We start from the raw sequence: 23,821 nt of genomic DNA, 5'->3' as shown, positions 1-23,821 counted from the left end.
AAAGTGCCTTTGGAATTGGATAATGGGTAGAGGCTTAATCAAAAAACCTAGATTGCTTTGAAGAGATGTTTGGTACAAATATGAACCTTAAAGATGCTTCTGGTGAGGTATTAGAAGGAAACAATGAACACATTATTGGACACTGGAGGAAAAGCAATTCTTATTATCAAATGGCAGAAAACTTGTCTGAATTGTATTCGGTCATTAGGTGAACTTGTGATAAACTTGGATATTTAGCTGAAAAAATTTCCAAAAAAAGTATTGAAGTCTAGCCTAGTTTCTCTTTGGTGCTTACAGTAAATATGGGCAGAGATAAACTGAGGAATGGACTGTTAAGCAAGAAGGAATCAGCACTTGATGATATGGAAAATTCTCTGCCTAACCAGACTACATGCTCTGGAAATAGGGCCAAGGGTGTGGCTAGACAACCGTTTGCCTGTGACTCATGGATATAATCAATCATCTCAGAAGCTAGGAATAGAGATATGGTTATCCAGGAAAGATTTGGACCCTCTTGTCAGATGGTTTGGATCCCCATGAGCTACATGAAAGACTGATGAGGTTTTTGAGAATTTTATACCAGCAGAAGTGCTGCTGGTCTGGACTGAAGGGAACAAAGACGGAATAAAATGAAGGAAGAATAACATAAAGGGCAAAGCCACACATGTAGAGGCCTGGGCCAATGGGACCCTCTAGGTTTAAAAGGGTGGAGGTGTCCTATTAGGCCAGAGAACAGAGTATCAAGTCACAGAGAATTACTCTCAGGCCCTGAGATCTAATGGAACTTGCCATGATTGTGAATTTGCTTTAGACTGGTGACCTTTTTATTCCCTCCATTTTCCCTTTGTAATGGAAATGTCTTTCCTATGCCTGTCCTACCTTGTATCTTGGAAGCAGATAACTTGTTTTCTAGGTTTCACAGGTCCATAGATGGAGAATTTTATACCAGGATGGACCATATCAGAGTCTCACCCAATATTGATTTAGAAAATGAGATTTGGGACTTTTTGAGCTGATTATATTTAGATGAGATTCTGGACTTACAGTTGATGCAGGAATGGGTTAGGACATTGGGGGGATGTTGGAAAGGGGTGAATGTATTCTGCACAATGGGGGCCAGAGGGTGGACTGTTATGTGTTGAATTCACTATTCATCATGTTATGGGTCGTGTTCACCAAAATTACGTACTCCTGGTACCTCTGAATGTGACCTTATTTGAAAACTGGGTCATTGTAGATATAATCAAGCTAAATGAGGTCATAGGGTGAGCCCTCATCGATTCTGTCTGGTGTCCTTAGAAGAAGAGGAAAACATGTGAAGATAAACACAAACAGGGAGAACACCACATGATGACAGGCAGAGATTGGAGTGATGCAGCTGCAAGCCAAAGAATGTCAAGGATTGACAGCCACCGCAAGCTAGGAAGAGATTCTATTCAGTCTCAGAGGGAGCATGGCCCAGATGACACCTTGATTTTAGAGTTCTGCCCTCCACACTGTGAGAGAATAAATTTCCATTGTTCTAAACCACCCAGTTGTGGTACTTTGTTACAGCAGTCCTAGGAAACTAAAATACTCCTTAATATTAATATATATTTAAGATTTACTGAGTACCGGGTATGTGTAAAGTGCTTTACACCTCGTGAGGAAAAGAAGTAAAATAACTTTCCACTACACTACTCCAAACCACTATACTAAACTTTCTCCCATGTACCATATGCTGTATAATAATTTGTCTGGTCTTTGTCCCAAGTTCCTGGCATAGAGCTTCTAAAACCCTTGGAATTTTCCAAGTGACAGGAATATCTTAGTTATTCATAAGCCCCTTGGATCACACATGAGTTTGTGCTAATAAGATGGCTCAGGATGGGGGCCAGTTGCCAGAAAGACCCATCATGGGATTAGAGGATTGGGGCTTTGGGTCAGCCCACCTTCAGGGCCAATATAATAAAGCCCCAATCAATACTCTGGACACAGAAGCTCAGTGGAGCTTCTTAATTGGTAAACATATCAATATGCCAGGAGGATGCCCTGATTCCATGGAGAGAGGACATGGAAGCTCTGTGTTTGGGACTCATCCGGACCTCACCCTATATGTCTCTCTGTTTGGCTGTACCTGATTTGTATCTTTTATAATAAACCTGTAATCATAAGTATGGCGCTTTCCTGAGTTCTGAGTTGTTCTAGTGAATTACTGAACCTGAGAGGGAGGTCCTAGGAACCATCAGATTTGCAGCCAGTTGGTTAGAAGTTTAGATGGCCTGAGGACCTCACTTGAGGCTGGCATCTGAAGTGGGGGCAGTCTTGTTGGGAACCCTGTTCCCTTAAACCTATGCAATCTGACACTAACTCCGGGTGGCTAGTGTCAGAATTGAATTGGATTATACCAGGTGATGTCAGAAGAATTGGGTTAAAACAGAATATCATAATTGAGTCCTATGGTGGCCTGGTATACCCAACAGTAACCAGTGACAGAAAATAGAAAATATGCTACATGAGAAAAAAGTCACTTGGTCTCTTAGCTATTTGACTTTCATATATCATTCCTTCATACATTATACATTAATCAATACTCTTAAACTTTTTCTCATATACAGAATCAGGCTTTTCATTATTTCTCTTAAGAAATAATGGTATCCAAAATCTATAAAGAACTTATCAAACTCAATATCCAAAGAACAAATAATCCAATCAAGAAATGGGCAGAAGACATGAACGACACTTTTCCAAAGAAGACACCCAAATGGCCACCAGACACATGAAAAGGTGCTCAACATCACTCGGCATCAGGGAAATCCAAATCAAAACCTCAATGAGATACCACCTCACACCTGTCAGAATGGCTAAAATTAACAAGTCAGGAAAACGACAGATGTTGGCGAGGATGCGGAGAAAGGGGAACCCTCCTACACTGTTGGTGGGAAAGCAAGCCGGTGCAGCCACTCTGGAAAACAGTATGGAGGTTCCTCAAAAAGTTGAAAATAGAGCTACTGTACGACCCAGCAATTGCACTACTGGGTATATACCCCAAAGATACAAATGTAGTGATCCAAAGGGGTACATGCACCCCTATGTTTATAGCAGCAATGTCCACAATAGCCAAACTATGGAAAGAGCCAAGATGTCCATCAAGAGATGAATGGATAAAGAAGATGTGGTATATATATATACAATGGACTATTATGCAGCCATCAAAAAAACAGAAATCTTGCCATTTGCAACGACGTGGATGGAACTAGAGGGTATTATGCTAAGTGAAATAAGTCAATCAGAGAAAGACATGTATCATATGATCTCACTGATTATGAGGAATTCTTAATCTCAGGAAACAAACTGAGGGTTGCTGGAGTGGTGGGGGGTGGGAGGGATGGGGTAGCTGGGTGATGGACATTGGGGAGGGTATGTGCTATGGTGAGAGCTGTGAATTGTGTAAGACTGATGAATCGCAGACCTGTACCTCTGAAACAAATAATACATTATATGTTTAAAAAAAAAAAAATAGTAGGAAGGGAAAAATGAAGAGGGGGAAATTGGAGGGGGAGATGAACCATGAGAGACTGTGGACTCTGAGAAACAAACTGAGGGTTCTAGAGGGGAGGGGGTTGGGGGGATGGGTTAGCCTGGTGATGGGTATTAAAGAGGGCACGTATTGAATGGAGCACTGGGTGTTATATGCAAACAATGAATCATGGAACACTACATCAAAAACTAATGATGTAATGTATGGTGATTAACAAAATAAAATTAAAAAAGAAATAATGTTTTTGAGCTAATGTGTAGTGGAATGTCCACCAGGGAAAAGAGTTGGGGCATTTGCTAGGTATATGGGGATTGTAGTTCATGTGCTCATGCAACACAAGGACATAATCCTCAGATGGAGGACCCCTTGCCTGACTCAATAACTCTTCACTGACCCCACAGAGTGGCAAGCATCACTTGGTTGTGGGCAGGGAATTTCACCAGGGGATATGTACATGTGTTCGGAGGGACTGCTTCCAACTCCTTGACTCATGAAGTAATGATTGTTAATTTCCCCCAAAATGTTTTTTATATGAACTAAGCCTTATAAGTAACTGAAATACAACATGACTTTTTTTTTTTAATGAGCCACTTAAAGTCAGCATGTATAATAACTGATTTTAATAAGAATCTATTTTGATGATGGTAATTTTTTATATGTGTCATTTCCAACTAGACTCTAAGTTCCTTGAAAGCAGGAACTATACTTATAGCTGTCTCTATCTCAGAGACCAACTTACTTGAATAGGAAAGGAGGGTCAGGATGAGAGCATACAATTTGTCAACACACGTTTTTGTGACTTCTAAATGCCAAGCCTATGTTAGATGCTAGGAATATAAGAAAAGATATGGCTCTTTTGGATAAGAGCTCATAATCTAAAGGAGTCCACTATTTTTTAGAAATCTGAACAAGGTAAACTGGTATGCAGGAAGAAAAGGAGGCCATGAAACATAGTTATGCCCCTTCCGATGCTGTCTCAATGTGGGCTGGAGTCAGGCCTACTTCAACTTTTGGTGTAGTAGGCATAGCAGGAGCCTTAGTCAGGGAAACACAGAATAAATTCTGCATCTGATGCTTCACATACCTGTGACCTTAGATAAATGATTTAATCTCCCTAGCCTCATCTTCTTCAACTGTCAAACGAGGACGGATAGGTCATTTGTTGGCCAACACTGCAAAGATGAAGTAAACAATGTGCCTGCCCACCCCCAAAAGTAAATAGTAATCATTAAAATTATCATTACGATTAGCATCATTACTACTACTGTACTTTAAAATTCAAAAGGGCATGCAGTTACAAGAGGACAAATATTGCATGATTCCTCTTATCTAAGGTTCCCAAAGGTTAAATTCATAGAGTAGAACGGTAGTTGCCGGGGTTGGGAAGGGAGGTGTGGGGAGTTTTTGTTTCCAGGGACAGAGTTTCAGCCGGGGAAAATGAAACAGTTCGGCTGTTGGTGACGGCTGCACAACAAAAGAATGTACCTAATGCCACAGAACCGCACACTACATACTTGTTACTCTCACAATAGCCTAATGACACAGGTATTATTATTCCCATTTCATAGGGGAATAAGCTGAGGTACAAAGATTTTAACTTCTCTCAAGTCAAGAAGCTGGTAACAAACAGCACATTTTCTGGGGTTTACCTGCACTTTCACATCGTCTGCTTCATTTGGTCCTCACAAGCTTTCGAGGTACAAACGGCAAATACTAGTATCTGTGCATTAGAAATGAAACCCAGACTCAGAGAGTTTAAATAACTGGTAACAGTTACACAGCTAGTAATTGCAAAATCCAGGATTAGCATATCTAGGTCACGTGACTTCAAATCTTGTACTTTTTCCATAGGCCAGTCTTTCTTGCCAGTAAGAGATCACTTAAAGGTCACTCATAAAACTGCAGGAACAGACAAATGCAATTAAGATAAAACAAAACAAGAGTGCTATTTAAAAAGTCAGATTCCAAACTTTTCAATTAAACCAATTTCAAGGCTAATTCGGTTTTAACCTTCTCTGTACACCTCCCACCCTCTGCCCTGGGGCTTTCAGGCATATCCATACAAGATACCGGGCCAGGAGGTTTTTATTTGTATCTTTTTTTTTTTTTTTTTTTACTAGGCTCCCCGGTGGTGCCCAACGCAGAGCTTCAACTCACCACCCTGAGATTAAGACCTGAGCTGAGATCAAGAGTCGGACACTTAACCGACTGAGCCACCCAGGTGCCCCTGTGTTTTCTAAGACACGTATTTCAACCCTTATTATATATGCCATACTCAACATACAGGAATAGGTTCCCTAGTGAGGAGAAAATCATCCAGCTTGTCCAAGACCAAATAAAAAGCTTCTCTGACATATGTACCAAATATTGATGACTTCCCCAATTTATCCAATCAATACTTACTGAATACTCTATGTATCAGTCCCTGGACTAGGGATAAAAGGATGGGTAAGACTTGAACCATGTTAATTTAGAAGTGGACAGAGATAAGCAAAATACATTACAAAGGAATGTAACATATAGTTAGTATGGGTATGTGAAAAGTGGAGACCAATTTTGCCTAAAGGAATTGAAAAAGCCTTCATAGAGGAGGTGACTTCTGAACTAGAATTTGGAGCATGCATCTTATTCCAGGCAGAGAAGAAAGTTTAGGAAATTCTAACTAAGCAAAGGGAAGTAGAAAAGTAATAAGTAGTGAAAGGGCTTGTATGATGTCCTGTGGAAAATGATAGGTAGCTCAAGCATAGGATGGATATATGGCAGAGGGCAGTGACTGAATTAGAAAACCAGGTTAGAGTCAGATAAAGATCCAGGACTATATTCTGCAGCCTAGAGGTTTTCAGACCCTTGTTAGTCAAAGAACTAGCGTCAAACACACTTTTATGCAAAATATAACAATATATAATAACTATAGAGCTTATCAGATAGAAGGGAAGCAAGGAATCAGTCTATACATTCTGCCTCACCTTAATACCCCTCACTAGTGTTCTCTTCACAGAGACCTAAAGTGATGCTAGTTAGTATTCAGTGTGCAGTCCTTATCAACAAAAGGTTATCAGTTTGTAGTAAGTAAAGAAATTGAGAGTAAGCACTCTGAAACTTTGTACTACAATTTAACAAAATAATTTTATGTTATTCAATCTAATAAAATTTTGAAGTTTATACTTGGACTTCAAAATATTTCATCTAATATTTTATTTATTTAATTTTTAAAGATTTTATTTATTTATTTGACAGAGAGAGACACAGCAAGAGAGGGAACACAAGCGGGGGAGTGGGAGTAGGAGACGGAGAAGCAGGCTTCCCGTGGAGCAGGGAGCCCGATGCAGGGCTCGATCCCAGGACCCTGGGATCATGACCTGAGCCGAAGGCAGACGCTTAATGACTGAGCCACCCAAGCACCCCAATTTATTTTTATTTTATTTATAAAATTATTAGTCTAAGATGAAAGAAAAATACTGCTCCTTCACATCAGGTGTTGTACGTAAACGTTGAATCACTAAATTCTACACCTGAAACTAATATTATCCTGTATGTTAACTAACTGGAATTTATTTATTTTTAATTTATTTTTTAAAAGATTTACTTATTTGAGAGAGAATGTGTGCACATGAGTGCGTGAGCTGGGGGAGGGGCAGAAGGAGAGGGAGGGAAGCAGACTCCCCGCTGAGTGCAGAGCCCCAAGGGCGGGGGCTCCATGCTGGGGCTCCATCTCACAAACCTGAGATCATGACCTGAGCTGAAATCAAGAGTCCGACGCTTAACTGACTGAGCCACCTAGGCGTCCCAACTAACTGGAATTTAAATAAAAACTTAAAAAAAAAAAAATATGGCTCCTTCAACACATGTAGTTTAAGAAGCACTGCCCTAGAGGTTCCACAACTGATGAGCTCTGTAATTTAGAAAGAAAAATAACTCCAGTGGCTATTTAGAAGAAGATCAACTGGTAAATACAAAGCATAAATAATATAAAAAAATAGGACATTCCAGATGATATAAGGATTACCTGTGTAAATGTTAAGCATCTGGCAAATGAATAAGGACATTTAAGTTCACAGAAAAGAAAGATCTCTGCAAACTAAAGTAGTCAAGGAAGGCTTAGACATGGTAGTAGATTTTTAGAGGAAGAAAGACCTTAAGCCATCAATTTCCAGACCTAAATTCATTAAGTCAACAGATTTTAATATTCTTTATTACATATATATATATCTACTGAAACACCTATTAGATACTAGGTGCTGGGGATACAATACTGAACATTAGGTATGATCCCTGCCATCGTGACAGATATTAGTCCACCAAAACATTCAAATAGATGTGTCATTTAAAACTATTATAAGTACAACAGAGTCACCTGGGTGGCTCAGTCGGTTGGTTAAGCAACTAACTCTTGATTTTGGCTCAGGTCATGATCTCACAGTCGTGAGATTGAGCCCCATGTGGCTCGGTGCTGAGTGTGGAGCCTACTTGGGATTCTCTCTCTCCCTCTCCCTCTGCCCTTCATCCCCACCCCCACTTGCATGCTCTCTCTCTCTCTCTCGTTCTCTCTCTCTCAAAAATAAAAAAAATAGAAAACTATTCTAAGTAGTACAAAGAAAAGTCACATGGCACTAGGAAATCTTGTAACACAGAGATTAAAGAGATTCTGGGAAATGAAGGCAATATACCCTAAAGAAGTGATATCTTAGTTGAACTCTGAAGAATGAGTGGAAATTAACCAGTCAAGGAAGGGGCGAGAGCATTCCTGGCAGAGGGAACAGGCATGAGAAAAAACTGTGAGGTGAGATGGGGCATTGACAGCCCACAGAATAGAAAGAAAGGACGTATCACTAATGCACAGAAAGCAAGGAGCAAAGTGAAAAGAGGTCACAAAGATAGATGGGCTAGGTCATTAAAAGTTCGACAAGCAACAACACAGATGAATCTTAAAGACATCATGCTAAGTAAAATAAGCCAGTCACTAAAGGACTATCTGATTTCACTCATACGAGGTATGCAGAAGAGTCAAGTATGTGCTCTCACAAAGAGACAGAAAGTAGAATGGTAGTTGGAGGGGCAGGAGGGAGGGAGAAGCGGGCAGTTATTGTTTAATGGGTACCGGGTTTCAGTTCTGCCAGATGACAAAAGTTCTGGAGATGGATGGCAGTGAAGGTCACACGGTGTGAATATATTTATTGCCAATGAACTGTACACTTAAAAATGGTTAAAATGATAAATTTTGTCATGAATATTTAACCATAATTTTCAAAATAATTATTTTTTAAAGTTCTATAAACTACATTAATATCAATAGGAAGCATGTGAAGAATTTTAGTATACTTGCTAGACTTGGAGATTTTTTTTTTCCAGACTTCAAGTCTTTAAAAAATTAACATGGAAAATGGATTAAAGGGAGCTAGCACAGTTGTAGGCGGAGTAGTTAGGATGCAACTGCAGTAATTCAGGGATAAAAGCACAGAAGCTTGGACCAGGATTGTGGCAATGAAGATTCACTCATTCATTCAACAAATAGTTAATGAATGCTATTATATGCCAAGCACTGTGATAGATGTTAAATATAAGAAGACTGGCAAGATCCCACCCCCATGGAACTTATAAACAAATAAATAATTACCTTTTGTGACTCAGTGCTAAAAGAGAAAGAAACAGTGACTGTGGAAGGGCAGTCAGGGAGGCCTCTACGGGGATGTGATTTCAAGCTGAGAAAGAACTAACAGAGCATGAGGGGAAGACTCCCCAGGCAGAGAGAACAGCATGTGCAAAGTCTCAGAGACAGGAAAGAGCTTCATATATTTAAGGAACAAAAAGGGTGCCAGTGTGACTGGAATGTAGGCAGGGGATGGTGGCACCACGTGAGATGGGCTAAGAGAATGGGCTCCGTATCATGTAGACCGCAGGGCAAATATTGTTTGTATTTCCAGCGCAATGGGAAGCCACTGAAAGATTTTAGGCAAAGAGGTGGCAGGATCCGTGGTGACTACACTGACGGCAGGGAGGGGGGTAACATGGAAAAGCAGAAGCAGGAAAACCATTTAGGGGTTTAATATGATGGTCCAAAAGGAATTATGACACCTTAGGCTACAACAAAAGATACAGGTGGAAAGACTCATTAGATAGGATACAGACCTAATGGGTATTAGTAATGAGCTGAAAATGGGAGAAAAAGTCAAGTTTTTAGGCCAAGGCAAATAGATGAATTTGAGGTTGTTCACTCAAATAGGCAACAGTGGGCAAGCATCATAGTCACCTAGAGGGCTTTTTAAAAATACTAATTTCTGTGTTCCATTCCCCTGGAAATCCTAATTTAATTTTTTTGGGGGGGGGGTGGTATCCATTGGATTTTTAATTTAAAAATCTCTCCAGGTGTTTCTGATAATCAGCAAGGTTTGGGAGTCACTGCCGTAGACAAAGTTAACTAGAGTTGGTTTCTATTGCTTGCAACCCCAAGTATCCATATGATACCAAAACTGGTATTTGGAAGAGGGGTCCCTAAAATTTAGAACTGACTGGATTAAGGTTAGGAACACAACAGTGTAGAGCTCTAGCTCATGCTGAGAGGCTGGCCATCCGTATGTGGTATGAGAAAGCTGATCACACTGTGGTCTGTTTTGTACCAGGACTCACTACTACTGAGGTACATTGCAAAGAGACGTGGTAGGGAAAATGCAGGATGTGATGTGTACTGGCTATATAGGTGACCTTCAATCAGTTCCTATAAAAACATGCTTAATATGAAACAAGTGAGATATTCAAAATATTGAATAACCTGTAAGGCCATACCAGTGCATAATGGGGAATATTAATCCTGAGTTAAGCTGGTCAATCTGAAAACACTGGGTAGCAAACAGGGCTTTTCTAAAAAATTTTCATTTTGCCTAGAGCCTGCACAGGAGGCCTGCTGAACTGGAAAATTACCCAGGGCTAAAAATGGTACAAGTAAAGGCAGAAAGGCAGGACCTACAACTATGGATAAGACTGAGACATAACAGAGTCTTGATTCTCCTAGGGTCCTTTCAAGCACCTCTGTTATGCACTCCTTGCTTGATAAAGTTGGGATATAATCTAGAAGCAAGGAGCAGTTTATTAATAACTCCCTTCACCAGGCCCTATTTCAAATTAAGTGAGCCAATAAATTCCTTTTTTGCTTCAATCCATTTATGCTGGGTTTCTGTTCTTTACAACCAAAAAGTGTTAATATACTACCAACATTTAAAAAAACTAGAGTGCTGCTTCTTTTCCAAAAGGATCACCAGAGGCACTACCTCAAATCTACTAAAATAGAATCTTCAAGTCAAGGTATCTGTTATTCTTAATGTGTGTTCCAGATGATCAAGCAAATTGGAAAAACAAAAGTCTGATTGTCTCCTCCCATACTGATGAAACAGTAATTGTTATTTCCCAGCAATACAGAGGAAGAACACTGTAACAATATTTATTTAAAATATACCAAGAGCCCACCACCATATCAGAATCCACCACAGTATGCATATAGCGGGGCATGGAAAATCTAAGACGTTGCCTTGCCTACCAGGATCTTGTAAGGCCTACAAATACATCAGGGATTGCTAAACGTGTCTGATCAATGGAATAAACAAAGTATCATTTTGGTAGATTAGGGGTGAAAGACCTAAGATTTAAACCCCTTTCCATCAGACAACAAATCTATTTCCAAAATATGGTCAGTGTAAAATACATATCCCTCTTAATATAAAGTGAAAAAGCACAAAAAAGAAAAATATGTATCATGAAAACAGTCCATTAATTCAAATTTGGGTTTAACCAACATGTATTTGAGCACTTACTATGTAAACATTTACTGTATTAGGCACCTAAATATAGGTTTTCATTGATAACTAATATTCAGAAACACCAGCAAAATAGTAAATTGTCTGAATTGACATTTCTCTTTTCAGCCTAATGGTTTATTTAAATACCATCATTAAGGAATTTAACATATCAAAAGAAAATTGTTAGTGTTGAGAATAAAGAAGTCAACAAAAACATTACTTAACATTTTACCAAATTCAAATAGCAGTTCTCAAAAGGACAACTTTGACACCTAAATATCCAGGTCAGCATAAAAAAAAAAAAATCTGCTCATTGTTAAGGCAGTTAACAGCATTCAGCCCAAACAACCAATCCTTGTTTATTCACTAGGTAAAGTTGCATTAAGTAATTAAGTCAAAGGGACAACAATTGGATCATCTGGAGAGTAAGTTCTGGAGGAAGAAAGAAGCAAAATTGCTGGCTCTGCTGGTATTTGTTTAGTAATATTTTCAAAGCTTTCTATATAGAGAGAGAGGATATCTAGGGTCACTAGTAATTATTTACAGAATATGTCTTTGAAGATAGATTTCTATGATGGTTTCCTTTAAATGCAGGTACAACTACAACTGATGATGAAAATATACTTAGAAGAACTATAAACTCTGTGATTAAGAGACTTCTCAAAAAATTTTTTCTTAAAAACTCAATCCAGGACTTCTAAATTAGTATCACTCCAAGAATCATATCAACCTTATAAAGCATTTGCAGAAAAAATAACTATGCAACTCATATGTGATGGCAATAGGCATTAGCACTATTTTAGTGTCACACAAATAGCTCAAATAAAGTAACATTCCTGTATGAACGGCATCACTTTTGTTCAGAAGCAAGTATGGGAACTTAGCTACAAAAATCCTACCAAATAATGGCATGTTGCTTTCAAATAACAGGCAATATTATGTGGTAAGAATCTCTTACATTTGTCTGAGTCCTCTCTGTTGAGTAGCATTTGGCATATTTTTGTCATCACACGACACGTATGAGGCCCTGAGGTGAAAAAAGTTTATATGGATAGTGGGCATCTCTGAATGGGAAGGTGGGGGAGAAAAGACTGGAAATAATGCTGGGAAGCACACAAAGGGGGCTTAAATTATATACAGTAGTCCCCCATTAACCGTGGTTTCAGTTTAAAAAAAAAAGTCAATTCTTACAGGTCAACCTTGCCTCCTGGACAGAGTATCAGAACTATATAACACTGCTTGTGGGGAGTGCACAAGGTGACATGCGAAGGGGTCTAGGGTTGAAGTCAGGCTGGTCTGGGTTTGAAACGGAGTCCTATCACTTAAAAATTGTATGATTTTGGCCAGGTATCTTTCAGTCTCCATTTGCTTATGCATAAAGTGGAGCTAGTAATACCTTTTTGCAGGTGGGTGAGAACAACATACATCTGCATGTTGCAATGTGTCTCAAAGATACTCAAAAAAAAGTTATTCCCTTTATTTGTATGGTATGTCACACAGTGTTGGTATGCTTTAAATACATTCCGGAAAAAAGTGGGATGCGTATAAACAAACACAGAAGATGCAGGTTGTTACTTTTATATTGGATAAATAAATTCTGAAATAATTTCACATGCCTTCATGTTTTTTCAGGTACCTATTATGTGCCTGACATAGAGAAGCCACTCAAACGTCTGGTGATTCTTCCATTAGACTTCTTGGGCCAAGACACAAGAGAATGAGATTCCAGTTTTATGACCCTGGACCTAGAATTGCTGGACTATAGGTTATATGTACTTTAGTTTTAATAGATATTGCCAAATTGTTCTTCGCCATGATTGTACAATTTCTATTCCCATCAATAGTGTCCAAGAGTTCCCTTAACTCTACATCCTATTTGATATTATCAGACTTCTTAATTTTTGCCAATCTAATAGGTTTGAAATGACATCTCATTAGAACTTTAATTTGCCCTTAATTATTGGTCAACGACTAATAAATATTTAGGGTGCCACCTTTATGCCTTGTTATATTTCTATGAATTTGTCTTTTTTGAATCTATTTGTAGGAATCCTTTATAATTACAGATAGGTACATGTACTACATATATGTTCTTTAATTCTGTGGCTTGTCTTTGCATTTTAAAAATTATGGTATTCAAAAAAAATTGTGGCATTCATCTTTGCCACTGTACGTAGCACAGTGTCTGGCAGTCAGTAGACATTAATAAATATTTGTTGAATCAATGAATGAGAAACTGAACAAACACACAAAGAAATTAGATGTTTTAACTATATTCCCTTAATTTGGAATTATGATTCCCTATGCCTATTAGGCCTTATAAACTTTTATACTCCCAGAGCACTTGGGTGGCTCAGTCAGTTAAGTGTCTGCCTTCGGCTCAGGTGGTGATCTTGGGGCCCTGAGACTGAGCCCCGAGTAGGGTTCCCTGCTCAGAGGGAAGTCTGTTTCTCCCTCTCCCTCTGCCCCTCCCCACCCCCGCTCATGCTCTCTCACTCTCTCAAATAATAAAATCTTTTAAAAAAATAAACTTTTACACTCCCAAATTCATCTTTAAAATTCATTTATTTTTAAAGAAAAAAATTTACTCTCGTTTGAAGACTTTCTGATAGTCCTTGGTAACTGAAGGATATTGGAGATAAGATAGAACACCAAAATATCAAGGTTGGAAGTCTAAAATTCTAAATAATCTAAGACAAATGGTTGTCTGCTCTCTTTTTAAATCTCTCCAAGAACAAGTATACTGGCTCTCATGTTTTCTATTATACTTTACAGGACATAATGACTAAAATAGCCTTTATTTCCATCATGTTTGTATGCCCCAGAGGAAAGTCTACATAAGCATGAGTGTAAAACAATTATAATAAATAAGAGAACACTTGGAAATATACTATAATATGCCAATGAGCAGAAGACATAGTGATTAAAATGAATATACAATATGCATATGCTTTAATTTTGAAAGCTAACAATTATAACATTTACAGTAAATGTAAAGGGAAAAAACAATGCAGCAGCCTTTATATGTTTCAAAATAAACAGAAATTAATACATGATGACTTGCAATAAAAACAGTAAGAAGCTCAGACAGCACAGGGTCTTAAAAAGGAGGTCACAGGAGGCAATGGATCATTCTGGACAAAGTACAAAATCTGTAGTGAGTTGTTCTGACACTGACTGTTTGATATTGGGCACATCATTTACTCCACCTGCACCTCAGTTTCTTATCAGTATATAGAGTTTATAATGATCTGGAATCCTACCTAACAGCGTTTGTTATGTATTTCAAATTAAATAAGAAAATGTGTGTGACATCCTTCAATAATATGCAACAGTAATTATCTATCCTTCCTCACCTTCCAAATCATCCCAGTGTCATCTATATCATCCCTGAAACTCCCAGGCAGAAGGAGATATAAAGTCCTCTGGAATGGATATTGTAAATTTGTGTGCTCAGGCTGCCATAACAAAGACCACAGACTGGATAGCTGAAACACAGAAATGTATTTCCTCACAGTTTCACAGGCTAGAAGTTCAAGATCAAGGTGTCAGCAGGGCTGATTTCTTCTGAGGCCTCTCACCTAGGCTTATATAGATAGCTGTTTTCTCCCTCTCTCTTCACATGGTCTTTCCTTTGTGTGTATCTGTGTCCTAACCTCTTCTTCTTCTACTATGACACAAGTCATAATGGATGAGGGCCCATCCATATGACCTCATTTTATCTTAATTACTACTTTAAAGGCCCTATCTCCAAATACAGTCACATTCCGAAATATTGGGGGTTAGGACTTCAACATACAAATTTTGAGGGGGAGGGGAACAAGAGACATAATTCAGCCCATAACAGATATATAGAAATCCTACCATGCCGCACCTACCACTGCTTTAGCACTTACTATACTGTAATATAATTATCATTTTTGTCTCTTCTAGTAGACTACAAATGCCTGCACAGCACCAAATATTTTCTTTAATTTTTTAAAAGATTTTGTTTATTTATTTGAGGGGGGGAGAAGCAGAGGAAGAGAGACAAGCAGACTTCCCTCTGAGTGCAGAGCCCAACACAGGACTTGATTTCATGACCCTGAGATCATGACCTGAGCCAAAATCAAGAGTCAGATGCTCAACCAAATGAGCCACCCAGGTGCCCTTGAATATTTCTTATTAATCTCTCTTTCAAGTGTCTAACACGGAGTGCATGTTCAATAGAATGCTCCAATAAACTGCTGATAACTGAACCTATGACACTTTCTGTCAAGGCACAATTAGAACTAATCTATCCTATGAGAATTTTTTTAAATGGAGTTTGTAATATGCCAAGGATTTAAGAGAAAGGACAAATTTTTCACTTTTATCTTTCCAAAAGCAACTCTGTTCCCAAATTCTCATCCTTTCCATCTCAGGCTCTATTCTCGGATTATTTATGTTGAGCTTTCCTTAAGCAATGAACCTGGAGACTTTACAAGACCACCGCAGAAGTCAGTGACCTCTCTTCCACTCCACTGAATTTCTGGAGTGTTTACAGAGTTACATATTAGAGTTAGTTAAGTATGTGTCTTACCTTCCCCTCATAAACAGTGAGCTCCCTGACAGAACGGACTATGCCTTAAATATCTCTGAGTGATCAACAATAATTATTTACCGAATAAACATAAATTTCTCTAAACCAGAATCACCCTTGAGGAAGAGAAATTTTCTTAAACAAAGGAGGCGGGGCAAGAAAAGTTGCAAGGATGTTGTGTTCAGTTTGGGACATACTGACTTTGTTTTAAGAAATATCTCTTAAGGAATATCTTTTTATTAGGTCCATTTCAATTTCAGAAGGTGTTCACATAGTATATTGGGACCTGTAGTGATGGGACATATTGATTTTAAAGTAGGTATGATACCTAGCTACTTGTAAAGCTGACTACAGGTAGCTAAATACACAGTTCTAACACTCAGAAGAGATTATCTTGACTATAGATAGAAATCTGAGTCATGAGCACATAGATGTTACTGTAAGCCAAGTGAGTAGATGAGATTGCTAAGGGCATGTACGGAAGGTGGCTTAGGACCAAAGACAGGCAAGAGAAGGGAAGCTCTCATCCAAAAAACACTTGGGATGAAGTGGCCAGGGAGGACCCAACATGCTGAAGTGCACCAAAGCCAAAGGAAAAAGAATGCTTTGAGGAAGAGGGAATTATGAATCTGAAATGCTGCTGCAAAGGCCTGAAAATTGCCTGCCTCTCCCTGGCGTTACCCACAAGGAGAAGGTTGATGATCCTGGTCACAGCAGTTCGGAGACTGTATGATTTGGGCAAGTTTCTAAAACTTTAAATCTCAGTTTTCTTTCTTTTCAAAATGAGGAGACTTATTTCCTCATGAGTGTTTTGAAGATTAAATAAAAAGCAATAACAAAAGTAACATATATGAATGTAACATACACAGCATTGCTACAATGTGCTGGACACTGTGCAGAGCTCTTTCATACAGGTTCCCTCACTTAAAAAAATCACATACACACACAAAATCACAAAAAATCTTAAGGTACTATAGTACTTAATAGGTACTATTATTATTCTCATCTTCAGATAAGGAAACTGAAACTTATTAAGTGATGGAGACTAAAACCAGAATGCAGTGGAGAGGTAAGAATGAGAAAGTTTATATATTAAATGTATATAACTCAAGAAGTTTGAGTAAAGAGTAGGAGACTCGATGGTACCTGGAAGGAAACATGGACTTAAGATTTTATTTACAAGATTTACTTGAAGATAGGAGACTTCTAAGCAGATTTAAATTAAAAAAAAAAGAAAAGGAGTCGGAAGAGAAAGAGGTTGAAGGCAATGAAAAGATGGGGGTCAGAGATGTAGCCCTGGGAAAGAAGAATAAACAAGAAAATATAGGTATAGTTTTAAGAAACAGGTGTGACATAGGACCTCATAGAGACTAGGGCAAAGAAATGACTTGGTATTGAAGGCCCCATCGCAGTAATGTATAAGCATGTGATTTTTCTCCAGCAGGGCTCAGAGCTACTACCGCCAAGAAGAAACAGGTTTGATTCAGCAAGGTTTGAGATTTTGCCCAGACAAGGACAGAAGAACAGTGGAACAAGGGGATAGAGGATTAATGGCAAGAGAGTGAATGAAATAAATTTTTGACTAAGGAAATTAAGCTGGATAGGGAAGGAAGTGAAGATAGGCCTCACTTGAGATCAAACAACTGATGGAGATAGTCAAAGGTGAGGTAGAAGACATTCTGAACAATGCTGCATGTCCTCATTTATAATTTCAGAGGCGGGCCATCTCTGGGTGATAAGGCCCATGGTGTGACTCTGACGATCACTTGAGTTGAAGATGCTATTGTGCTGGAGAAACAATCATCTGTGTGAATACTGAAGTGACTAAGGGTGAGGATGGAAACTGAGGTAGAAAGGAAGACTGCACATGCTAGGTCCTAAGTGATGGAGAAGATCTATATACAAGAAGACAAGAGTGGTATAGCCCCTGCACTACAGAACACAGCGATCTTAAGATGGACAAGTAATGGTCTGGAAATCGTGGTGCACAGAAAACTACGGTCATCCTCATCTCTCTCATTTGGCACACAGTGTGGGAGAATGTGCTGCCCCCATTTAAAAGAACTACAGAGCAAGTGATAGTGCTCTCCATGACTCCCCAGGTGAGACCCTGACTTCCATTTAAGGCCAAAACACACACAAAAAATCTAGTAAGATGGTAAATAGGGTAGGAAATACGGGGTTCAGAGAGGAAATGGAAAGGTATGAGAGGGTACAAACAAGCAGGGTTGGGAGAGAGGAGGAAGAAGCCAAGTCAGCACGGGAAAAGCAGTATAGAAGACAGGTGAGTAGGGGGGATAGGACAAAGATAAAAAATGATAAGACTTGATGGCTTTATATGGCCATAAGGTTATCAAAATAATTAGTTCTAGCAGTGCCCTGGTGGCTAGGGAGTTAGCACTAAGGCCTTGGCAATGGTTTGAGGGGAGGGGCAACATCTGAGTGCCTATTATGTAACTGACATTATGTAAAGTGCTTTACACTTCCTATCTTAGTTAAACCTTACACCTAACAAAAATGAGGGAACTGAGGATCAGAGAGGCAAAGTGACCAGCCCAGGGTTGTACAATTAACAGTGACATTTAGTATAAAAAAAGACAAATTTTGAAATCAAAGCATCTTTAGTCACTTTCTACCAGTAAGATCTTATATGTTTCTTAACTCCACTAAGCCTACCTACCAAGCAAGGTTATCTCAGAGATTAAATTACAACTATAAAACAAATCTTAAGTTATTTTTTTTAACCTAAAACTGGCCTTGTTTTCAAATGTGGAATTTCTTACTTGATTTACTTCAAACAAAAATCCCAAGTTCTGAAACTATAAATTTTAGATAGGAAACTGATGTAGGGAGAGAGGATATACAATCTATGGTTCCCTAGTCTATCTAGCATCAAGTCCAAACTACATAGTTCCAGGTCTTTAATACTATGGCCCCAGCCCATCTCTCCGGCCATATCGCTCACTGTTGACTTACACAATACTCAGACCTGTAGCAACTATCCATTTTTAACAAACATACCCTATACTTTTCTCCCTTTGTATCTCCACCTAAATTATTTAATGTACTGAAATTTGTTATCCAATGCCCAAATGAAATTTATTTTAAGTGTGAAACCTAACCTTGCTTCCAAATATTGAGAAATGATGGCTCCCTCCTCTGAACTCTGCATCCCTTTGCTTTTCCTCTCTTTGAGTACTTATTGCCTTATAATTTAAGTAAGCGTGAGAAAAGTTCAGCCAGCAGAGCTTAAGTCCCTTAAAGGTAGCTGAAAGAGAACTAACATTTCCTTTGAATTGCTTTTCTAGTGATTTTATACACATAATTTCATGTAATCTTTGTGACACCGTATGAAATAGGAATTTATTTTTTATAGGTAAGGACACTGAAAGTCACACAGGTTAGACAATTTGCTTATAGTCCTAAGGTTAGTAGGTGACAGAGGCTAGATTTGAATCTTGCTCTTTCTAACTCAAAATGTAGGCTCTTCCCAGAAACCGTGAGTATAACCTCACTGCTTTATCTGATTGTTTCCTATCCACCTACTAATCATCAATGGGGAAACCTCCATTGACTTTTTTGTCATTAAGCATCAGCAGAAAGGAAGTGATATAGGGTACTTGCCCTCCTACTTTTCAAGACTAAGAACAGACTCTTCAGAGCCAAAAGTGATTAATATGAGTCCTGAATAAAGACGAAGAGATCAGAACCCTGCTCCCAAGAAGGAAAAGTAAAAAACCACTACTTTTCCACTCTTCCGTTTAAAAATTCCTCCTCCTTTGAGGTGTCCACCATCTGGCTGTATCACTCTCTACCCCTCCTCTTCATCTGTCATCTGCCACCCTCTCAATTAATCCCCTCCATTCACCGCACCTGGGTCACAATCATCCTCTTCCCCACACCCTAGCATCCTAAATCACTTCCCTATCCACACAGATGACCCATTCAATACAACCACCTTGCAGTTCCTGTCATACTCAGCTTCACGGACCTTCACCTCTGCTGTACCTCAGCTACCCACACACAGACCTAGCTGTCACCTAGAAGAGCTCCATACCACACACGTTAACTCTAATATTCCACTTTCTGACCACAACCTCCCTTTTTTCTAGCTTACTTCCACTACGTTTGTTCACTGATTTAACTCAAGCTACTGAAAAATCTTCAAGTCCAAAACTGAATTCGTCATCCAGTGTTTCCTGTCTCAGTTAATGTCACCACCATCCCCCTAGTCACCCAAACCAAAACTCTGAGCATCATGCTGGACTCCTGGCCCTCTCATCTACACATCCAATCAATCATAAAGCCTCACAGATTCTCGAAACTTCATCCCTTTCTTCTCATCCCTATGACCACATTTTAAAAATGTATTCTACGCATGTCTGATAAAAACTTTTCAGTGATTAAAAAAATCACCCACTGAATTAATTTCAAGATACCTATGCATACAAGGACAAGGTCTACTATGATATGGTCTCTGCCTATATTTGCAGCCTTACAGCTTACCATTTATGTCTTTTTTAAAAAAGATTTTATTTATTTATTTGACAGAGAGAGAGAGGGAGGGAGAAGACAGAGGGAGAAGGAGAAGCAGACTCCCCACTGAGCAGAGAGCCCAATGTGGGACTTGATTCTAAGACCCTGGGATCATGACCTGAGCCGAAAGTAGATGCTTAACCGACTGAGCCACCCAGGTGCCCCCCCAGGTCTTTACTGTTATATTCTTAGCAGTTTCAAACCGCTTGTGGTTTTCTTTTTTTTTTTTAAGACTTTATTTATTGTCAGGGAGAAAGAGAGACAGCAGCAGGCAGAGGGAGAAGCAGGCTCCTGGCTGAGCAGGGAGCCTGATGCGGGACTCGATCCCAGGACCCTGGAATCATGACCTGAGCTGAAGGCAGACACTTAACCAACTGAGCCACCCAGGTGTCCCCCACTTGTGGTTTTTTATGCAAGCCATTCCTTCTCTCACATTGATGCCTTTCCTTGAGCTGTTTTCTCTGTTGGAAGCACACTTTTTACTCTTCTCTGCATGACTGTCTTCTTACCATTTATTATTTGAGTCAGTTGTCACCTCTTCCCAAAGCCTTCCCTCCAGTCCCACGCTAGTCTAAACGCCCCGACCTTGGGGCAACCGCAGCATCAAATGCAACCCTCTCACCTTTTATTCTGAGATGACCTATTTGGGCATTTAATTTTTTTTTAAAAAGATTTTATTTATTTATCTGACAGAGACAGAGACAGCGAGAGCAGGAACAAGCAGCAGGAGTGGGAGAGGGAGAAGCAGGCTTCCCCTCGAGGAGGGAGCCCGATGTGGGACTCGATCCCAGCACCCTGGGATCATGACCTGAGCCGAAGGCAGACGCTTAACGACTGAGCCACCCAGGTGCCCCTGGGCATTTAATTTACCAGCTCCACAAGGATTGAAAATATATCTTATTCATCTTTGTATACCCAGCTAAACACAGTACATAAGCATAGTTCCTGACACAAAGTAGATGGATAGGCTTAAAGTTTAGGACATGTTGAGTTTAAATTTGTAGTGGTATATTCACACCAGTTCTTTCTCACAGAGTTTTCAGTATTTCCAACCATTAACTTCAAGTTCTTTGAAGGGAAGGAACCAGAGCCTTTCCTGAGCCTGTAGAGTTCTGTACAGAATGGTTCTATACAAATTTTTACCCAACTTACGTAAAAGGGAAATAGCATTTGCACAAACAAACCAGAAATCAAAACTTGACATGTGTGCTGCAAACTTCAAAACCACTGACCAATTTAAAAAATAAAGACACAAGAACAAAGATAAAGAACCAATTCTGACTGCTGGTATGTGCTTGCCTATGTTACAAAGACAGTGAAACTTTGCTTAGAATTTGAACAGGGTCCCAGATACAAGAGTTTGGCATTTTATCTACAAGGCCATCACATCTCTGCTGGGCTTAAAAATTACTAACCTGCAGGGTTGCTTAGGGTAGTTTAGGATGTTGGTAAAAGACACTTTTTAAAAACTTAACCCTCACATACCAAGGCTAAATGATGAAAAAGCAAAAAAAAAAAAAAAAAAAAATGCTAGTAAGTGAGCAACAGAAACTGTTCTTTTTCATAGTAATTTTGGGCCTTCTGCTGGCAGTTAGAAACACAGCAAAGAGTTCAATGTAATAAGCATGTCCCTCTCCAACTAAATATTAAATTGCAGTCTGGCCCCAAACCGAGTCTCAATCCTTTTTCAGAGTAAAAATAATCTCTCCTATTCTCATGGTGCATTGCTATACTTTGATATACATCAGCTCATCTGATAAAGTGTTTATAGACATTTATTTAAAAACGAGGGGAAACCCAAACATCTTCACAAAACAGGATCTCTTTCAGTTCGTTTTAACATATTGGACTTTAAAAAAAAAAAAGTTCAAAATACAGCACAGAAATTAGGAAGGGGATACTTTTTATTTAAGCAGGTCAATCTTTGGGACCAAGGAACTTCTTGGAGAAACTTAATAGGTTTTGTCTCCTCACACACATTAAGTAGCTCTCCTTTAAATAGGATACGGTCAAGCTCATTCAGAGAAGGGATCGGAGAACCTCGGCATGTAAGAAACAACTGAAGGAACTGGAATTAGTGAAGAGAAGACAAGACTCTGGGGACATGATTACTATCTTCAGATACCTCAACAGCTGTCCACAAGGGAAAGGAACTAGAAAGAATGGGAGGCAGCGGTTTCTTTGAACCAAAAGATATTTCTAAAAACCAAAGCCGTCAGAAACAGAACGGGTTTCCTTGGGGAGAAATGGGTTTCCCATGACTGGAGGAGGTGTTCAAACAGGTTAGTTCAAATGATTAGGGTGGATTTGGGGATTTTCAAAGGGACTTTGGTATGCGATGGGAGAAAGGAGCCCTAGATGACTTTAAATTCCCTTCCAGTCTGGAGATGTTCTGGGGTTCGCCCGTCTCCCGGAAACCCCTTTCATTCCTCTCCGGCTGGCGCTCAGCTGTACCCCGGGTCCAGCCCGCCTGGCCGCTTGCCCTCCGCGGTGCCCCGCGGCCCCGAGGTTTGAAACCTGCTCTCCCCGCCCGTTTCCGGCGGCCCACGTGAGTGGTCCCCGCGCAGCTCTCGCCGCCGGAGCCAGCCCGAGGACCGCGGCTGACAGCTCCGGGCCCTCCGCACGCCCGCCGACCTCGGTCCGAGCCGCCCGGACCCCCTGGCATCCCTCAGTTCTCGCGTCCGAGCGGAGCGGCAGACCCGCCGCAGACTGATAGCCGCTCCGACTCCCGGCCCTCGGCGCCAAGCCCACCGTCCCGGCCGCCCCCAGCCCCGCCTGCCCGGACAGAGCGGCGGCCGCTCGGACCCGCCGCGACGCCGACCCTCCAGACGCGCCCCCGCCCTCGAGTTTGCGCCGCCGGGCCCCCGGGGCGCCCCTACCGCGTCAGGGCCGCGGGCGGGTCACTGGGCCCCGCCCGCCCGGCCGCGGAGGCACAGCAGGCCGCCGGGGCTGGGGGCCGGGCTGACACGGCCGCGAAGGGCCGCGGCCGCGCTCGGACCGCAGACAGGCCCCCGGCCCGACAGCCGGCAGACGGCCCGCCGGCGGGCCCCGAGGGGCGGGGGCGGCGGCCGGGCAGGTCCCGCCGCCGCCTCCTCGCCCGGGGCGGTCCCCGCCGGCCCAGAACCCTCAGGGCGCGGGCTTGCCCGGGGAGCGGAGGCGGCGGCCGAGGCGCTTACCTGCGGGCGCAGAGGCGGCGCGGGGCGGCTCACTCCCTTCCCGCCGCCATGTTTCCGCTGCGCAGGGAGCCGGAGCGGACGCGCGAAGGGGGCGGGCGGGGGCGGCTCCGGAGGGCGGCGGGCGGGCTGTCCGGCGGGCTGGCGGCGGTGGGCTCGACCGCGGCGGTGGCGGCGGCGGCGGCGGCGGCGGCAGCTCCTCGGCCCCGCCCCCTTCTCCTCCCCCTCCCCCCTCTTCCCCTCC

General features: G+C 41.0%; 1 protein-coding gene across 8 annotated transcripts in view; it reads right to left on the bottom strand.

Moving 5' to 3' along the window:
- SCMH1 (Scm polycomb group protein homolog 1) overlaps positions 1 to 23,731 on the bottom strand; it is a 174,632-nt gene extending 150,901 nt beyond the window's left edge. For 3 of the 8 annotated variants that reach the window (XM_078073309.1, XM_078073318.1, XM_078073316.1), the window contains exon 1: positions 23,581 to 23,731. The gene's annotated coding sequence lies outside the window, so the exon portion shown is untranslated. Of the gene's footprint in view, positions 1 to 5,169; positions 5,241 to 23,580 lie in introns of all 8 variants that reach the window. The other 5 variants (XM_078073312.1, XM_078073310.1, XM_036102909.2 and 2 more) reach the window with 4 other exon arrangements.
- Between the last annotated feature and the right edge of the window lie 90 nt (positions 23,732 to 23,821).

Source organism: Halichoerus grypus, chromosome 5 (genome assembly GCF_964656455.1).
Source record: "Halichoerus grypus chromosome 5, mHalGry1.hap1.1, whole genome shotgun sequence".
Classification (NCBI taxonomy): domain Eukaryota; kingdom Metazoa; phylum Chordata; class Mammalia; order Carnivora; family Phocidae; genus Halichoerus; species Halichoerus grypus.
The sequence above is the reverse complement of the archived record's forward strand: the minus strand, read 5'-3'. Positions and strand labels throughout refer to the sequence as shown.